Consider the following 8,453-nt stretch of genomic DNA (forward strand, 5'->3'; position numbering starts at 1 on the left):
TTCGTGCATGGAGTGTGTCCGTGAGTGCCTGATGCAGTAGCCCTGCTGAGCGTGTCACTCACATACATCTCTGGCCCTGGCTTATAAGCACCACCTTGAGGTTGTAGTTTTGTATGGCCAGTAGCATGCTCTGCAGTCGTTTCGGGCATTCAGGAGAGGCTTGCTGAATATAGCAATAAGGGGGCTTGTGATCTGTCTCTGCGGTAGCCATATTGTCACGCCCGTACAGGTAGTGGATGGAAGCGTTGGCATGCAAATACAATGCTGAGGGCACTCCTTCTCTATCTGGGCATAGTTCTGCTCTGTTGGAGTGAGTGCCCTAGAGGCGAAATGCCACAGGCTGGCCCTCTTGCATGAGGCAACAGCCCAGTCCATACTGGCTTGAGTCACTCTGAATCGTGACAGGATTTTGACACATCGTAGTATCGCAGTACAGGTGTCTGGGTGACCAGTTGTTTTATTTCCCTCACCGCTGTGTCATGTTTTGGGAGCCAATGCCAGATGTGTGTCCTTGTCCATGAGCCTCCTTAGTGGTTCACACACTTCCGAGAGACGCGGTAGGAACTGGCCAGGTAGGTGACGAATCCGAGCGCTGCACTGCCTTCACGCCAGATGGGTGGGGCATATACCAAGACAGCCTCCACTTTTTTCTGGATCCGCCTTCAATCCGGGTGGAGGACAAGATGTGCCCATGAAAGCAACCTCTGGCACTTTAAACTGAAGCTTTTTATGCTTAGCCTTAGCTTGACTGTCTGCATCTGACCATCAGGGCCAGCAGCTTGACGTCATGGTACATTCTGCCTCCTCATCACTGTCCCCACAGCCCACTACGAGGATGTCATCTGCATGGGTTCCACGCCGCTGAGTCCCATCAACAGCTGCCGAGTGCTGTTTCAACATGATACACCTCTGGAGCCACGGAGACACCAAACGGAGCTTCAACCACCTCTTCCTGCCCAGGTGTCCAAAAGGTGGTCATGTAGCTGCTGGGCTCGTCGCTTGCACTGCAGGGAAGGCATCTCTGGCGTCCACGAGCGTGAAGACTCTGGCCTTTGGGAGCTTGTAAAGAACATCCTCCAACGTGGGCATAATGTAATGTGAACGTCTCAGAGCCCGGTTGAGGTGTTTAGGATCTATGCATATCCGTGAGCTTGTCTGGTTTCTTGACGATAACCATATTCACTTATCCAGTCTGTAGGCTCGGTGACGGATTTGATATGGCCATCTGCTTCGTATTTGTGGCTGAGCCTGTAGCTAATTTCATGGCCACTGGTACATTCTGCGAGGTGCACACTGGACAGGCTGGATTGCTGCATCCAACTCAAAGTGGACTTCGCCGGGAACTGACTCGACCGGGTGCGTTGAAGACATCATGGTACTTGCTTAGGAGAGTCTCCTTTGCTCAGGGGGCCCAACCTGGACTTTGTCTATAATGTTGAAGATCAGCTGGGATGGCTGAAGTTAATAAGCCCAAGGCGCCCGCATGTAGAACCTGACAGTAATGGCTGTTGACTAGCCTCAACTATTTCAAACTCAAGAGTGTGTTTCTGGCCACGTAAAACATACTCTGTCACAAAACAGGCCTAAAGAGGTCATGAACTGGCCTGAATACAGTTTCAGCTTTGGTGCTACTCTTGTGTGAGTTTGTCTCTGGGCGCGAGCCTCTTTTTTATCTTTAAAGGCTCATGCTACATGTGGCCCCTGAATCTAGCTGCGCTTGCTGTGTGAACTCTCTATTGATCTATGCGATAACTGATCGATCCTTGGCTGCCTGTTGAGCATCACACTGATCTCCTGGCGTAGTTGCAAGATTCAAATGAGCAGCATGTTAGTCAGACAATTATCAACAAAGGCAGTCCTGCTGACAGCAGGCCAGGCCCCTATATACTATATATTTCCTGCTCCCACTGCTTGCTATTCAACAACTAGTTTGCTGTTGTGCTACTGTCGGTCGTTGACCCATTTTCCCCTACCACGCCTTTGTTGTGCTCCTTTGTGTGTGTGCTATGTTCTCTGCATTTTATGGCTCACATGTCCTACTACAATCCACATATCTGTGTTCTCTAGGATGGAGATGTTTTTGATAATTAACTCAAGGTGATTACTCAATGTTGATATTCTAGAGAGCCATTACTTGTGTTAATGTTTAATTGCCATGGTTTGAATAATACATTTTGTAGTTATTTATTGTTTGAAGATAACACTGTTTGCTTTGACTTGTGCTACATCTCGTTGTCCAAATCCAAATGGGACTTCCATGAGCTTTGCAAGCCAACCCTGTTAATCTTGTCTTTACCTCCTAAAAGTTTTGAAGCAGCACTGTACATAAGTCCTCTATATATTTAGTCTGCTCCTTCCTCCACTACTCCAGGAGAAATACATGATGTAACCACGTGAGCCAAAGTCAGATGTTTGATCACTCCCACTTTGGTTTCCGAGTCTCCCCATTGGTCGATTTCTCTGGTTCTACATAGGCTGAGTCATCACACATGAAGCCATGCTGGGCTGGACAGTGGTTAGCCCACCCTGCTTGGCGTTGATTGCCATGACAAGCCTACATAATAAACATGGCCTGATGCTGTTTATTTCAGAGGAAAATACAGTTTTTCTATTATAAAACGCTACTAATGCATTATATAAGTGCAGACCATGAAACAAAACAAATATTGTTACGACAAGATATTTCCACATTAAATCAATGTATTTGCCTTGAAGAGGCTCAGTTGGTAGAGCATGGCGCTGCCCAGGCGTGGGTTTGTTTTAATAAACAGTAAGGAAAATGTATGCACTAACTGTAAGTTGCTCTGGATAAGAGCGTATGCTAAAAATGTCAATAAAATGTAATGTTATAAACTTCTTGTTATGTATTTCCCACAGTGTTCATCCTATAATAGTAGAAGCATGAACACGAAAGCTCAAGTAAAGAACACTGCTTACTTCACAATAGCCAAGTACAAATGTAAATGACATATATTGTATCTTGTCTGGGAGTTGCCAGTCAAAACAGGCTTGAGGCATATGACGGAGCCGGAATTCACATTATTTGGGGATTGGCTGTATGTCACTATTATAAGGTGGTAACTAGCTAGCTACATGATCCTCACGGCACTGTTTAGCAGGACAAGTGTGCCTTGGGCATCAATATGAAGACAGAAGAAGGCACTATTTGATGATCAATGAATATGAAGTTGAGTTTATCTCACTGGCATTATTGCAAATGCGACATCTATTATCGATTTAAGGAAACTGCAAGTTTTAGCCACAGTGAGTTGTTAACGCTAGCCATAACGAGAGCAAATGAACTTGTCTTTGAGATCATTCACTGGGACAATCTTGATCCAACCCTATCCCTAAATGACCCCAGCGATATTGACACGGCTCTGCTCAATGACATTGATGGTAAGAACGTTAAGTAACGAGGTAGCAGCAAAACTGGCAACTTCAATCCAGGAATGTTAGTATTTTAGCTAATTATCATATTGTTATGCGAATGTTAGCTAGCTAGCCAAAGAAGTGACAGCTACAGCAGCAACACACACATGAAACAGTTTGTACACAAATAACGTTATTAATCATTGAGAGGTACCATTAACTACTTACTTATAGGCACCCAGTGAGTAATTTTTGATTTACAGCTTAGCTACCTGTCAGTTATCACTGTTAGCTAACTAACATTAGCGGTGACTTCAAATCAGATGTAATGAGTTGTTTATATTTGACTCAAACAGTATGTGATAGGAGAAAGCTTCCTTCTCAGGGTCGAGGAGAACTTAGCTAACTCCATGGAACTAACGTTAGCCAGCTACTGTCTGAGTTCGGTGCTTGTTCTGTTGTTGCTGCTTTTGTTCTTGGGTTTGGTTCTCATCTAATTCTAGACACATTTGTATCTGCTATTTTGTATGTTAATGATAAGATAAAATAACGGTATACTATACACGAGCTGATATTTCGCTGCTAGTTTGGCGTGATGAACGGAAATAGAAGCTAGTTACAATGTGCCCTGCCCCTCCAACTTGTCCTACTGACATCACGATAAGGTTAATATCGACATTCCTGTGGGTTATTTCAAGAGGGCGTGGCAAGGCTATAAACATGATCTGATGGCTGCTTTTTCCCCGCCCAAATATACACTAATCGGTGTTTCGCCCTGAAGCTAAAATGTTAACCGTTTATGTTTTAATTAGTTAAATTGTATCTTATCCTTAGTTATATTAATGCATTCAATTGAATAGTGGTTATTGATTCGTTGGGTATTAGCCAATGTTATTTGTAGTATAATCAATGGCTTGTATGCACTCACTAACTATCGTTCTGGATAAGAGCGTCTGCTAATGATCAAATAATGGCTAAATGCTTCATCGTTTGCCAACAAGTGCTCTGCTGCAACATTCACCCTTCATTGATCCCACCATCCACCCTAAAAGCGACCGAGAGTAACCAGCACTGAATTGTCCCATAGTAACCCCCTTCTCGTTAGAAAACCACGCTTCCTTTTCTGTCTTGGGGCTGGTCTGCATTGCAAGTAAGTCTGAGGCGCTTGATTGGTGGAGCATCACTCTACATAAAACCTTGGTTTACAAATCCAGACTAGTCAGCTGCTGTGGCTGTGCAGATGACAGCGCAAAGGCAGAAGCATGACGTGTTCCTTATTATGGACCCAGTCTCATAATATATGACTATTAGCTTTATGATTTGGTCTAAGATTAAACTAAATGGTCTTTCTCCTTGCCAGGGAACATCCTCACTAGCTGCCTGAAACTCATTTGAGATAGCCTAGCCTATTTCCTGTTGGAAATCCAGAAGAATAGGCTACACTGTACTAATGAAGGTTTCATAGACAGTAATTAGGAGTATCCTAGCCAATGAAAGTATGCTATATGGTGTATTACCCTAAAACAAGACCTGTTTTATTATTATTGTTAGAGAATAATGTTTTCAGTGAGTAACTAATTGTTACTATTACTAAATGTAATGTTATAATGTAGTACTATCATGCCATGCTCATGTGGAGGGTATAGCATAGTAAACATCACCAGCATTTTATCAACACTAAATTCTTTTGCATCTTTTCATCCTCACCTACTCAGGCGTTGTCGCGTCTCCCCTTTGGAGCCCATTAGGAGTGGCATAGACCCAGTTGCTCTGCTGCAGTGGCCACATAATAACTGCACATTGACCACTGACCAGACTAGACTGCACTGAGCTGGGCTCCCATTTACTGTCCTGCTCTCTACTTCTCTCAGATCAGGGCCCATATCCACAAAGTAGGGTATGAGTGCAGAGCATGAGTGGATTAGGATCAGATCTTTGTGTCATGATAATCTGACCATTCCTGATCAAAACTGACCTAGATCAGCACCTACTCTTGAGACACTTTATGGACAGTTTTGGTGTTTTCACCTGAGTTAGGGCAGATTCAGTGATCCATTACATGTGGTGTTGAGAGAGAAATGGGAGAAATGCGTAGTCACCGTCTCCCAGTGGTTAAGTTTAATTTACCAAGCTCTTTTATTGACAATAGTGAAATCAATTGAATTACAGGGTATCTTGCTCATTCAGAGGCCCAGAGACATAGTTTGGTCATTGGGAGGCATGCTGTTAAGAGAGGGAAACAATGAGTGCTGTATGGACTTGGACAAAAGGGTCTGCTGTGTGGTGTACATATGTTTGTTCCAGCCCAGCTTAACACACAACTAATCACAGTCTTCAATTTAGACTACTGCCTTATTTTCTGACCCTCTTCTCCTGATTTCTTCAACTGTGGCAATTTCCCATGGTTAATAAGCTACCCCCTTTCTCTTGTTAGTGGTTTAACCATGGAATACTCTGACTATATCTACCTCCTCAGATATGCTGCAGCTCATCAACAACCAGGACATGGTGGAGTTCAACCAGACATGGCTGGTATCTTTGACCCTCAGTTCACAGGGTCACCCCTTTACCCAGGACCTCCCTGTCCCCGCCTGCCCTACTCCATCTCCTCCTCCATCCTCCACATCTACCTCCATCCTGGAGCAGCAGCCCCACCTTGATGCTTCTGGGCCTCCTGTATCATCCGGGTGGTGTAGTTCCTCCTGTATAAGGCCTTCCACCCACCCACCTTCCAGCAGTGCCTGGCCCAGGTACCACTTCCACTCCTGTACCACTACTCCAGGCCGCAGCAGCAGCCAGCACCCCCAGCAAAGTATTGGCCCAGGCTGTCAGGTCTCAGGCAGCCCAAGGTGGACCAGCCCCCAGCCCCTGCCGGTTCTCTCCCACCCTGTTCCAATCCAGCCTTCCCCCAGCCTCCACCTCCCACACTGTACCCGGCCAGAGCCCTCGTGCCCAGCCGCCCCAGGCCCTGTTCACTCCTCTGCACCCCAGCAGCAGCAGCCCAGGTCAGCGCTCCCAGCCCCAGGTCATGCCCAGCAGATCCTCGTATTAATTACAGCACCTGAATACATAAAGGAGGAACAGATTACATCTCATTCCTGGTATTAACAGTTGAAATGCTGTTAGTAGATGGATGAGAATCTACAATAGCAGTAATTGTCTTTAGGCCAGAGCAAACAGATGCAAGGAAACTTAAACTGAGTCACCACCCTAACCCCTTCCACGGGAGACAAACATAGCATCTTCCTCCACGGGGGGTTCCATGCCCCTCCCTGCTCACCCCCAGTCCCAAGCAGGTAATGGGAGGGAGGGAGCCCCACCATGTGCTGCTAGTAGTAGGAGCAGTAGCAGTAGTAGTAGCAGCAGCACAAACCACCACCATCACCACATGGGTCGTTAAGACTGTCTTATTTATGGCAGAGCCACACTGTTGTAGGCTGGATGAGAGCAGAGCATGACTGGAGGAACAACTCACACTTGGGCTTCCACACATATCATGGGCAAAAGTAGGGACTGATAGTGGACACACTAGTATACAAAGCACAGACACTCACTCCATGAAGAAAACACACTTGTACATATGTTATCAGGAGATATAGTTGTGTTCTACGATGCAGTAACAGTAGTAGTACAAAAGCATGTTTCCAAAGGAGAGTCAGTGGTTACTTCAACCTCCACGACTGTCAGCTTCAAAATCCCACCTAAGACATTTTACATTTTAGTCATTTAGCAGACGCCTATCCAGAGCGCCACTTACAAAGTTAGTGAATACATCTTTTTTTTATACTGGCCTGGAATCGAATCCCACAATCTCAGCGCCGTAAACATGCTCTATCAACTGAGCATATCCTGCCGCCATTCTCCCTACCCTGGACGCACACGCAATAAGCCTGTGCGCCGCCTATGAGTTCCTGCCGCGCCGGTTACAGAGCTTCTGATCAACCAGGGATTCCTAGTGGCACAGTGAATTTATGGGCCGCAGTGCCTTAGACTACTGCGCCACTAGGAGCATGTCAGAGTGAAGGGACTGTCCCTGAGGCTGAGAGAGGGTGTTTTGTCTACACTATCTATGAGGCACACTCAGATACACACACACACACTTATGCATACTCTGTGCAATATTGTCTCTTGACAGTGTTATGAAACTACTGTAAGAGCTCTGCCCCATGCAACCATGCCCTAGCATTACAAACCGACTGTGGACCAATGCCCTTACAGCCACTTCCAACATGCTATTATGTTACACACACTGCTCAAGCAGTATATATGTATGTTTTAGGTAAAGTTAATTCCTACAATAATAATCCATACTGTTATGGGTGGTGACTCAAGTGTTCTGAGAAGGCTTCTGCCATTATATCACATCATGATATCACTTCAGCGGTGAAAGGTAGATTACTAAGCCACGCAATTTATTTGAACTTTGCCCATGCCAGAGACTTATTGTGACAACAGTTTATATGGTGTTTGTTTTACAGTTCGCCGTTATTGGTATCTGTGTTTAACCATTTTTGGTCCACACTAGCAGGACGTTTTGAATCGAAAACTAACATTTTTTATAGTAGGTAATCCTTCCCCGTTCAGGCAGTTTTTTCGTTTGGTGCCTAATGAACATGAGCTGATTATTTTCTAGCTGCCAATCATCAAGGAGGCCTCACAGCCCATGGTAAGCCTGTCATCGCACCCTTCCGCGTCTGTAATAATGACATCAGGCTTGACCACCACGCAACCCCCTCCTGACCACCTCAGCAAGCCCCCTGCTCAGACCATCACATCACACCACGTTCAATGCGAGTTTGCTCCACCTGGAGTGTGTGTGTTGTTCAATGAGACCATTAACCTCAAGAAAATCACCACACCAGAAAAAAATTATTTGTTTTTTGTATTCAAACCTATTATTTTAGCAGTATTTGTTTCATGACTAATTTGCTTCATTGCACATTTTTTTCACAAGTAATTACTTCAATGGAACTGCTCCCCCCAGGTCTACAGCTGCACCCCTTCCATCCCCCCCCCTCGCTGCTCCTTCCTCTCAGTAGGGTGTTGCCCAGCCCCAGTTTATCAAGGCTGAGTCTCTGCTG

At 45.4% G+C, this 8,453-nt stretch overlaps 1 pseudogene; it reads left to right on the top strand.

Annotated features, from left to right (window-relative positions):
* Positions 1–2,901: 2,901 nt before the first annotated feature.
* Positions 2,902–6,424, top strand: LOC123487248 (annotated as a pseudogene).
* Positions 6,425–8,453: the final 2,029 nt, after the last annotated feature.

This window comes from Coregonus clupeaformis, unplaced genomic scaffold (genome assembly GCF_020615455.1).
Source record: "Coregonus clupeaformis isolate EN_2021a unplaced genomic scaffold, ASM2061545v1 scaf1569, whole genome shotgun sequence".
Classification (NCBI taxonomy): domain Eukaryota; kingdom Metazoa; phylum Chordata; class Actinopteri; order Salmoniformes; family Salmonidae; genus Coregonus; species Coregonus clupeaformis.